A 12,541-nucleotide genomic window follows, 5' to 3' on the forward strand; every position below is an offset into this window, starting at 1 on the left:
TTTTTAAAATACTGAGTTATATTTACACAAGTGAATACAACTGATCTTGCAATATGGAATAAAATTTAACTTGAAGTATAATATTGCTGGATGAAAATGATTTAAGAATGCATATGATAATAATTCACAATAAATATTTTTATAATAAAATCTAAACCCCTTTACTAGGTCAACATGGGCCTTCGGGTTTTGAATTCTGTATCTCTCTCTGAGACTCACTGCCATTTTCACTCATCCCCAAGCTTTCCAAACACACTCAGACATTCGCCTTTTTCAATAATCCTTGTCAAGAAGTTTCCCATTTGAGGACATTATATTAGTCCCTTAGCTAAGAACACAGTTTCCCTAGTTCTTTACGAATGTTCCAGCTCAGATGCTGGTGCTACAAACTTGAGGATCTTTCCTGTGTATCCATTCTAAAGGAGCCTCCCCAACGTCTCTCTATCAAAGCCCTCTAACTTACAATGTCCATTAAAAAAATTATGACAAGTTGAATCATGTTTATTATTACTTTGTTTTTATGTTGTTTTATTTTCATCTTAGAAGGCAAAGACCTGTCTTCTTCTTTCTGGTATAAACAACATGTAGAATAATGTCTGGCCCAAGACAATTAGTCAAAAATATCAGAGCACAACTGAATGGAAAAAGAAAATAATTAGAAAAAATTATAGAGGTATAATTAATGTGAACGATATGCTTTTATTCAAATTAAATAGTATACTTTCAGAGCTTTCTGAAGTGTTTTATTACTGTGTTCAAATTTGCTTACTCACATTGGAATACCAGCAAACACTTGTCATCAAGTCAACCCTGTCTCATTATGGCTTTGTGTGTGCCAGCGGAGTACTGGGCTCCACACAGTTTTCAGTATGTTATTTTTCAGAAGTAGATTGCCAGGCCTTTGGATGGACTTGAACCACTAACTTTTTGGTTAGAAGCAAAGTGTGTTAACTGCATCACTAGAGACACCAATATTGGGATGGCCATCTCTTAACCTACAGTGTTCGTACATCTTTTTGTTTAGGACAGTTAGGAGCAATGTTGGGTGGTGTAATAAGCATACCCTAAGACATCTTTCCAGAATTAGCAGTTTAATAGAAATCTGGTTGAGCAGTTCCACATTTCCATTAGAAGAGATGCCTTGCTCCACCCGCTTCTCAGTTGGTTACATTTTTCTACTTCAGTGATCAAAATATTTTAAAATTTGAGTATGACATACAATTTATGCCCGTTTGGGTCAGGAAAATCAATACCTAACTGTATCTCTTTACTGTTGCCGAGCATATTAAAAAGAAACACAAAATAGAAACTTGATGGACCAAAAATTAATCAAATAAAGTTCTTCCCTCATGCCAGTAAGTAGACAAAATTCAGTATGACTTCCCCCATAGTTGTTAATACTTTAAAGAGAAGGTTTTTTTTTTTTTTAATGGTTGATTTGCCTCCTTGTCTTTCATTAATATAAATCTCTCTATCCAAGTTGATGGGAAATATAAATCTCTCTCATGCCAATTGATAGGCAGAAAAAGTCTCTCATTGATGCCTCAGCATCTCCCCAAGGAAGTGTCCCTTTTACCAAAAAAAAAAAAAAAAAAAAGCTGTTAAAATAATTACAGACCTTAGGAATAACAAATCATTAAGTAAAAAATTTCTGTTTCTAAAATAAGTGTTAACTTATGTAGGCTTCATTAAATGTTCACCAGGGAATAATCATTTAACTTGGGCTTCTTTTTCTTTATATAATTTTGGGGCATTGTACTCTTTATGGGAAAATGCCAGCATGCTGTTTTCATTTTTATTTTAAAATTAAAGGTATTACTTATTTTAGAAAATTACATCTTTATTCATTAAAGGTTTAGGGCACTTTATGAAGGATCAGAATGGGCTCTATTCTGGTGCTATAAAAGGTGAGTCTCTGAGTACTGCCTTACTTCATTGTAAGCCTGAGTTTCCACCATTCAAGCAACTTAACTAGACTTTTAGGTTATTAACCCAAATTCTCCTCTTCATAATCTTTTCAGTAATGGCCAAAAATAGAAAAAAAGAAAGAACGCCTGAAAAATTAATCGCATGACTTTTTAAAACTTAAACTTTAAAGTCTTATATTCTCTGTTAGCATAAAAAGACAATATTTTCAATACCTACATGGTTATCGGTAAGATTTTACTTATTAATATAAATGATTTCACTTTTTCTCTATGTAGCTAAAAAGAACAGGAAAATGGAAATAATATTATTAGAAATTTACTATTTAAATCTAACTTTTAAAATTAAAAATATGTAATGTTAATTATACCACTAGCACCATATCCCAAAATACAATACATAGACATAGGCAATGATTAATATCACAATAAAACATAACTTAAAAAAACTTCATTTCTTATAAAATATGCTCTGTGTGGCTGTTTTGTATAACTTCATCATTCTTATTGATAAACCAAACTCACCACCAAATTCTGACCCACCTTGATATAGTGCACCATACAAGGGAGTAGCCCCTCCCCCAAAAGACAGGTCTTTTTTTCAAAGCTATTTAAAGTTTTTACAAAACAACCTTATCACCTTCAAAATATTCTCCATTACACTTAATACGTTTAGTCAAATATGCAGTTCCAATCTTAGAAACATTTTTCAAACTTATCAGTTTGGATGGCTGACAGCACCTCCCTTGTTTTTTTCTTCACTTCTATGTTGTCAAATCGCTGTCCTTTCATGCCCCTCTTCCTCCCAGAAACAAAAAGAAGTTGCATGGAGCGAGGTCAGGTGCATCAGGTGTGTGGGGCAAGAGAGGCGTGCTGCTTTTTTTTTTGCCAAAACCTAGCACATTGAGATGAGAGAAAAAAATGTGTTCTACAAAACTCTGCCCAGTGGAAGTTTTTTTCAGTTTTGTTTTCATTTCTTGTACTCCCTTGTATTGTTTCCAAGACCATCAATCTTTACAGAAGCATAATGCCATATCTTTCTCCAGCAGAGGCATGCTAGTAGGTCTGAACTGCCAACCTTTTGATTAGCAACTGAGTGTTCAGCCATTCCATTACAAGGCTCCTTTAAAAACTGACATAGTTATTGGATGCCTTCAAGTTAGTTCTGATTCACAGGCACCTTATGTCTTATTCACAATTGTTATGATGGGGCCCATTTTTGCAGCCATTGTGTCAATCCACCTCATTGAAATAGTTCCTCTTTTTCACTGACTCTTTACTTTACCAAGCAGAACGGTCTTCTCCAGGAGCTGATGCCTCCTGTTAGCAAATCCAAAGTACATGAAACCAAGTCTCACCATCCTCATTTCTAAGGATCATTTTTGCTATAGTTCCTCCAAGCAGCTTAGTTTGTGCTCTAGGTTCATGGTATGTTCCACATTCGTGGTCACATGAACTCAAATGCATTAATCCTTCTCCAGTTTTCCTCATTCATGGTCTAGCTTTCACATGCTTATGAGGCAATTGAAAATACTTTGGCTTGAGTCACAGGCACTTTAGACCTTAACCCTTTGAAAGGTATTTTGCAGCAGATCCATCCAACACAATGTGCTACTTGAGTTCTTGGCTATTGCTTCCATGATTGTTGGAAAATTATATCCTTTTCAACTTGAAACCCCCACCCCCACCCCCCTTTTATCATGATGCTGTCTCTTGGTCCAATTCAGAAGATTTTTGTTTGCTTTACATGGAGTTGTAAACCATACTGAGGACTGTAGTCTTTGATATTCATTAGTAATGCTTCAACTTCCCATTGTTTTCAGTAACCAAGGTTGTGTCATTTGCATATAGCAGACTGTTAATGAGCCTTCTCCAATCCTAGTGCCTCATTATTCTTCATATAGTCCAGCTTCAGGGATTATTCGTTCAGCATGCAGATTGAAAGTGAGAGGTTGAAGACAGAGATGTGGAATTTAGCTAGGATTGTGAAGTTGAGAAAGATTTTATTGAGGCAGAGAAAGAACTCCTGGAGGGACTGGGAGAGCAGAGAAAGGGATGGGGGTATCTTGGGCCCTCGGGTAGGTTCTGAGACCCAACGAGTTAGGTCAGAGAAATCTCACCTGGCAGTGGGACAGTGGGAGATATATAGGGCTTGAGCCAAGGACATGTGTACTGATAAGGGAAGGAAGGCCTTCTGGTGCTGTAGTTTCAGGGTCTGTGTCAGGATGTGGTCTGTGAGTAAATCATCTTGTTTTTCACAGACCCACTTCCTGGAATGCTGAGAGAAGGTGCTGTACAGACCCAGCCCAGAGAGATAACCTCCTTGGAATGCTGGAGGCAGGGACTGCACAGTTCAGCTCTGACCTTGAGAGGTGGGGCTATCTGGTTTCCGTCTGCACCCATCAGTCAGGAGTTGGCCTGGTAAACCTGAGAGCCACCCCGGTCAGAAATAGGGGCCCAGTGGGAGAGTCCTGGACTCCCCGGAACAGGAAAGTTCCCTGGCACAGGCCTGTGGCTTAACCGGCAGACAGGGACCTTGGGTCAGTGACAGTGAAAGACACCTCAGGAAACTAGGGAGCAGGAGGGGCCTGGTTTTGTGGCCAACTAAATGAAGGGCAGTCAGAGGCCTTCATTCTGGAGGGAGCGGACTTTAGATAAGGTCTGAGATCAGGTACCACAGAACTGCTAGGGAGAAGGAGGAAGTAGATTTTAGAGTAAATCTGAGAGCAGACACCACAGAACTTCCAGCACAAAACACACAAACAGGTAGAAAAAGCTCAGATACACTCTGCACTCTAGTCCAGTCAGAAGGTGCAGTGACTGCTAGGTACTCACCTGTAGATGCATGGATAGCAGCTGAGGGGTCCTGGTTCAAGGAAAGGTGGGATGGAGGAGAGAGGGGCACCGCACTCACCCAAGGGTAGGTGGGGGCGCATCAAGACACCTCTTATACCTCCCGGGTTTCGGCACCAAGATGAGGGTTTGGAGATAGAATTTAGTCAGGAGTGTGAAGTTGAGAAAGGCTTCATTAAGGCAGGGAAAGAACTCCCGGGAGGGAAGGGAGAACAGGGAAATCACATCTGGCAGTGAGGCGGTGGGACATATACAGGGCTTGAGCCAAGGACGTATGTACTAATAAAGGGAAGGAAGACCTTCTGGTGCTGCAGTTTCAGGGTCTGAGTCAGGATGTGGTCTGTGAGTAAAATCATCTTGTTTTTCACAGACCCGCTTCCTGGAACACTGAGAGATAAGTGTTCCTGGAACACGGAGAGATAAGCTCCTTGGAATGCTGGAGGCAGGGACTGCACAGTCCAGCTCTGGTCTTGAGAGATGGGGGAAGGGGCTGCACAATCCAGCAGGTTATCTTTTGGGAGAGCTGGCGAAACAGCTGCATGGTCCGGACACAGCCCAGACAGAAAGTATGATGAAAGTGTACAACCTGACTCACACCTTTCCTGACATTAAACTATGTCCCCTCGTGTGGTTTGAATATTTTTCGGTCTATATACAAGTTCTGTATGAACACTATTAAGTGTTCTGGAATTCCCATTCTTTACTATATCATGATCCACTCAGGAAAATGCCTTTGAATACTCTGATTTCAGCCAAGAAGCATCTTATGTCTACAATGATGTCCTTAATTTCATGATCCCTTATGAATCTGGGTTGATTTCTTTATTGCAATTTGGCAAATCTGTTACCAAAATCCCCACAAATTCACTCATTCATTTATTGTAATTTGGATGAATAGTTTCAGAGCATATTTCTTTCCCATCCAATGATCTATTCAATTTGTTTGTGACATGTGTTGAAATCCCCTCAGTGTACCAACTTTTTCCCTCTTGCCTCCTTATCTTCCTGTTTCCATTCATTTTTCTCTCCAGACCCTTCTTGCCTTCTTAGCTTTGTTTTGGGGAAGTGCTGCTTATTAGGTCTAATGTGGCTGATTGTATTGAGATATACTTTCCTGTTTTGCATTATCATTCACTTTATAAATCTATCTACTTGGCTGAAAATTAATCCTTGGGTGTAGGTTCTATTTCAGGTTCAAAGAGTATTGAAGGACCATAGTCTTGGAGGTTGTGCTGATTTTTATCATATTAATAAATCTGGTCTCTTTTATGATTTTGAATTTTGTTCGACATATTTTTCTTCCTTCCTATCAAGGACTTGCTACTATGATACTAGTCAGAGTGGTCAATATTGGTAGTGAGACACCATCTAGTTCTTTAGCTAGTTCTTCTGGTCCAGGTAATGAAGGCTATTGTTTGCATGGCTCATTAAGCCTTCAGATTAATTGTTTTCTTGAGTCTTTGATTTTCATTGTTCTTCTTTGCTAAAGATGAGGAGCGACTAATGGTTACATCTGAGATGGCTGCTTCCAAGCTTTCAAGACCCCAATTGCTACTCACCGAAATAGGTTGTGGAACATTATTTTTCTGAACTATGTTATGCCAACTGACCTACCTGTCTACCAGGACAGTAATACTAAGTTCCCTGGCCCAGTTAGTCATCCCCTCAATGTTTTTTTTTTTGTTGTTGTTGTTGTTATAGCTAAAAAGTTTTCCAAACTTTGCTCACTGTATGCTCTTTAACATTCTTGACTATGTGTATTGACCATACAAGTGCATTATTAGAAACGTTCTCTCCTAAACTTAAATCTATTTGTTGGCATATTCCTATTTACCATCCCACATCAGTTTAGCTTGCACATCTACCTATGTGTCTACTTGTAGATGTGGTCTGTTATTACTAATTATTGAAGAACTGGGTGCTTCATAACTTTGTTGTATTTGGCTCTTATCTCCCTGATTCCTTTTGCCATGTTGTACCTTCCTGATGCATATTCACTTCACCACTAGTACAACATATTTATCCTTTACTGAGTGATTTGACCACATTACCATCCCATTCCTGGTAACCATCAAAATTTTTTCTTTTCTGTGTGTGAACCTTTTATTGACTTGTTTTTATAATAGTGGGAAAATGCCTGTAGTGTGTCAAAAAAAAAAAAGAAGAACTCAAGACATAGTATGTTCAATTCCTCACACACATGCAAAAACTGGACAATGAATCAGAAAGGCCAGAGAGAAGCTGCTGCATTTGAATTCAAGTGCTGGTGAGGAATATTTAGTTTTCCAGGACTACCAGAAGAATGAGTAAATCTGTTCTGGAACAAGTACAGCCAGAATGCTGCTTAAAAGCAAGAACAGAGACCCTTCTAAATTCCTTATGAACATGCTATCAGGAGGAACCAGTCTCTGGGGAAAGACATCCTATTGGGTAGAGGGTCAGTGTAGGGGGATGGCCTCTGTGAGATGGATTTACAGTGCCTTTAACAACAAGCACACTCATGGCAGCAATTTCTAGGATGGCACAGCACGGGCTATGTTGTACAGTGAACCCTCGTTTATCGCGGTTAATCGGTTCTAGACCCTACTGTGATAAATGAAATTCCGCGAAGTAGGATTCCTTATTTGTAAATCAAATATTTTCGTAGTTAGAGCATAGAGGACATGAAAAAACACCCTTTAGTCACCATCACACTCGTATTACCCAATTTATTAAATGAAAAAGAGAAAATACAGTAAAACATTTTGGACGTTACAATTATCCTTTATTATTTATTATATTATTTATGGCATCAAGCGTGTACAGTATGAGCCAATCAGTGGCAGTAATGACAGAGCATGCACTGTTACGCAAAAAAACACGATAGAGTGAAGCCACAGAAGTCGAAGCGCGAAGTGGCGAGGGTTCACTGTATTCTATTGTTGACATGGGTTAACTATGAGTTGAAAGCAACTTAACTGCATCTAAAAACTATGGTCAAATTCTCCTTTGAACTTGAAAAGTTCAAGTTAAAATTAATTTCCAGCTTTCTACTATGCAATTATATCTTCTTTACAACAACTGATCATTCAGCCACTAAAATTTAATTATAACTAGAAGTACCAGCACAGCCTTTACTTTGAAAATATAATTACAAAGGACAAACAAAAATAACCAGTCTCTAAGATTATTAGTAGTATACATCTATCTTTTCAACACCCATAAGCATAATTTCTTCTACAGAATACAGCCTTGCTTTGTACTAAGTTTTCATCTACTGTTCTCTCAGATTTTTCTACTTAGAATGCATGGTAGGTTGAATTGTGGTCCTCAAAGATATTCAGGTCCCACTCCCTGGATCATGTGAATATTATATGTCGAAAAGGATGTTGCAGATATGGTTAAATTAAGGAATTTGAAGAAGTAAGGAAAGCAGAGGAAGACTTAACTATAGCAGACAATGTGAGTACTGAAGCAAGTTGCTATGCTGCTGCCTTTAAACATGTGGGAAAGAATCAAGAGTCGATGAAAGGAAGAGTTGCAGCTCTTGTTGCTGGGAAAGATGAGGAAACAGATACTTCCCTGGAGCCTCAAGAGGGAGCCAGGCCCTGCTGACACCGTAACTTGAGTCCAGGGCAAAGGAGTCTGTGCTTCTGGTCTTTAGAATTTTGAAAGAATGAATGTGTGTGGTTTCAAGCCATCCAAGTTGAGGCGATTTGTCGGAGCAGCCAAAGGAAAACTAGAGATTGGTTTGTGGCTGGAACAAGTTATGTAGACGCCAGAAAATCCATTTATCCCACATTCCTATCTGCAATGGTTGATAAGTCAATAATAGGTTGGGCATTTATCAGGAATGCTGGAATGAGATAGACAGATTGTTCCCTACTTGATTGAATCTTAGAGGATGTATGATCGGGAGAAGTTATAGCTGTTTACTGCTCACAGGGCAAAACATATAACTATGGAGTCAAATGAAGAATTGGATGATGTGTGAGAATAAGGAGAGCAAAATGAAGATAGGGAAGAAAGTTAAAAAACAGAGGAGAGAGAATAAAAGCGGGTGCTTATGATATTTGATAGCTCAAATAGGTCAAGATATATCTCAAGCCAGTGTGCTCTCCAGTCAAATGAACAAATTGATTCCCTCTTTCCTTAAACCAGAAAAGGCTGGGTTATCTACCATTTGCGTGTGAAAGTGTTCCCATTGGACACGTCTTTACTTGAAATTTTAAATTTTTCTTTTGAGGTGACAAAGTTCAGTATACGTATATGACTGGAAAATGTGTATTTCACTATGTAAATATCAACAGGCAAGCCTTATGTATCTAAGGGATAAGATTAGAAGCAATAAATATTAGAGTTGGTCAAATAATCGTTAGGGAGACAACTGGTAAGACAAATGTAAAATGAAGCAATTAACTGGGTCAGAATTTAAGCTTTCCTTAGGAGCCCTTTTGTTATACATTGCTCATATTTAAAGGGATCAGACTTTATTCAGTCTTAAACTAATTTTTCTTATGCATAAAATACTGCTTTAGCTTGTCATATCTATCTTCTTATATTAAATACCTATTTAAGAATTGCTTTTTGTACTGCTTTGTTATCACTATCTTTCAATACCGAAAGAAGAGAAGGGTTTTTTTTTGGTTGCTGTTTGTTTGTTTTCTTTTTTAACATTCTTTCCTACTTATTACCAATTTACGACAATATTTTCTGCTGTGAGAAAGACAAATCTTGCATTAAAAATTAAAATTCCACAGCTTGATGTGGCTTGGGTGTTGCTAAAATTGCTGTAGTAAAATACATAGTATTTGGAAAAGAAAACTCATGGATTATAGCTGAAGGTTTTGTAGGGCGCCCTATTGTTAGGCAGTCTATCTTTATTATCTGTTCATCCTTGGATTCTAGATGAACAATTAATGCTAGTGATTTCTTGGAGTCAGAATCTGGAAATAGAGAGTGAGCAAAGCCACAGACCCATGATGTAGAGCAGTGGATTAATTTAAATGGCTCTTCTACTCATCATCTTTGCTATGCCCATCAGATGATTTTTTTTTTCTCATGGGCCTGGGTCAGAAGCTGGGGGAAGATGCAGAAAGAATTTTACATTCAGTTGTGAATGGTTATAAATAGGGTTGATATTGACAACCATCCTGCTGGGTATAAAATGAGGCCTCTCATAGACAGGGAGGGGGAATTTCACAACCAGCGTGAGAGAAGAGGAAGGACTGGACTGCATACCTTGGACCCTTAGATCCCTGAGCATTGAGCCTCCTTGATTTAGGTGAGAGCTCTGACACCAGAAAAGTAACAGAGCCATGGTAGCAGCAGGATTGAGAGTCAGTGCATGAGACACAGCTGTGGTCTTCCCAGTCCACAGAGCAAATAAAGCTGAGCTCCCAGTCCACAGAGCAAATAAAGCTGAGCTCCTTCAGGCTGGAGGCTGGTTTGTGGAGTGCGATGCTTCCAGTCATTTAATTGGGGAATTAGATTAGCTGGCCTGCAGAGTGAAAGATAAACTTGTCTCTGGGCTTAGCTTTATAGCAAAATAGCATGCCCTTTGGACATTTATTGGCATCCCTAAAAGAGCTTTGTAACATTGCAGGCTGAGGGTAATGAGTCATGTGGCTGAGAGGCCAAGACCAAAAAGAAGCTGGCCTGAGAGCATGGCTGAGAAGCTGTTCTGTCAGAGTAATTGTATCCTGGGCTTTTGTAGCTGGGGAAATTCCTCAGTAAACCCTAGGAGGATGAGAATTGTCAGGGAATTCTGTGTGGACATTGCAATGAATTATCAAATTCCATTGAAAAAGTCTCAGCATTCCAAGGATATAAGACAATTCTGAGTTTGTAGGAATTGTGGGTCGTAGGAGGGACAGTTGGTGTAAAGACTGGTAGGACGTTTGGAGGGTGGGACATGTGCAGTGCAGCCTAGAGAAGTCATCCTTGGGTGACACTCAGGTGAAGTTTAATTTTCCTTCTTCCTTATGCAGTTGGAGGAGGTCAGAAGTCACTGCCACATCGCACGGCATTCTTTTTAACCATGGCTAGTTGATGAATCACCATCAAGCATGGTTGACTTCATTCTATTGATTCCCGTTCCTTGGAAGGAAAGTAAGATTTCACTGAAGTAAACTAATCAGGAACAATGGAACTCAAAATAATGCCTACAAACTCAGAATTGTCTTATATCCTTGAAAAATTCAGGCCTACCTTGCTTTTATCTTCATATGCTTAAACGACCCTCTCTTTCTCTACCATGTCTCTCATTAGCCAATAGATCTTAATCAATGCTTTCATTAAACTCAGAGAAATAATGTATTGTTTCATTAAGTAGCTAATGCTGACCACAGGCTGTCTTATACCACAGATATAAGTTACCAGCTTCATTCCCAGGCATCTTCTTAACATATTAACTTGCTAGTTCCTAGAGACATATTCTAAATTTAGCAATCTAGAACTCTTTCATTTGGGATTTATAAATGCAATTTCATTACTCTTTTTTTTTCCCTCTGATGAGAGTTTGTACTATAAATGAAAACTTCAAATGATAAATGTAGATCCTCTACATTGCCAAAGAATTCATAAACAGTCTACAAATTTAATTCCCATTTTATCTAATTGAAACAGAATATAAAGCTCTTCATGCATAAAATAGGAGAATATAAAACATAGCCTACGATGTGATTAAATAACAATCAGTGACATAGCACTGAAGTATGTTTGCAGTTGTAGCTGTAATCTTTAAAAAATCATTTCTTCATAATTGATAATTAGTAGTACTCCACTGTCATAATAATAAAATTAACTCCTCTCTTAAGAAAGATACAATGAAGTCTCATTTAATTTAGATTTTTCTCTACCTAGATTAACTCCAAAATTTATGTCACTAATTTATTGATCTGCTATTTAAGAAAATAGAAATGGTTAAATCACTTAACAAAAGAAGAAAAGTCAAATTTTGGGTTTTTTAATTTATGTCCTAGATTAGCTACGTATCAATTACAGTCTCTTACACAGTTTCTATTTCTATAAGTAAAGTTGACATCCGTAATGACTGATCCCGAATCACTGTCGAGTATTGAGTCACCAGAAATAAAATTACTTGCTTGACACACTATGTTAATGTTGTCTTAAAAAAGGTCATCAAAGACTGAATTTCAAAAATACTTTCAGTATTCTCTCCCCAATTGTATTTCTTTTATTTCTTTCACCAAAGCCACATGTTCAGAGTGGAATCGTTTCTTTCTCTATAATCCATGTTGTTCAAACCCACCAGCTGCTCTTCCTGAGAAAGCTGAAATTTTCTGCTCCTGTGAAGATGTACACCGTCAGAAACCCTATATGTTCCATATACTTCATGCCATATGCGTTGGAGAAGTTGTTAGGAGAGGCCAGTCGGGCTCTGGAAAAGAACATCATGTTCAGTACAGTGAAAGTTCAGCGATGAAAACAAAGCACAACAGAAAGACCTTCACATGATGGATTGACCTATAGAGTAGCTGCAACCACAGGCTTCCAACGTCACCATTGTGAGGATGGCACAGGACTGGGCCGTGTTTCCTTTGGTTGTACATCAGTCTGAGTGGGCGTTTTGTGTATCATTAATCATTTCCTCTTATTCTAGGAACTCGTATTCTTTAATCTCCTCCTTTGCACTGTTGTCTCTTTCTTCACCCTGTGTTATTTGAACGCTGAACCTCCTGCATTGAGCTGTTATCTTCCCCTTTCTCTCCTACTTCATAACTCTGTCTCCCCCGCCCCCACCCCAGCCCCACCCCAACTAT

The sequence above is a fragment of the Echinops telfairi genome, unplaced genomic scaffold (genome assembly GCF_000313985.2).
Source record: "Echinops telfairi isolate 266 unplaced genomic scaffold, ASM31398v2 ScPeMD7_7421;HRSCAF=8459, whole genome shotgun sequence".
In the NCBI taxonomy this organism is placed as follows: Eukaryota; Metazoa; Chordata; class Mammalia; order Afrosoricida; family Tenrecidae; genus Echinops; species Echinops telfairi.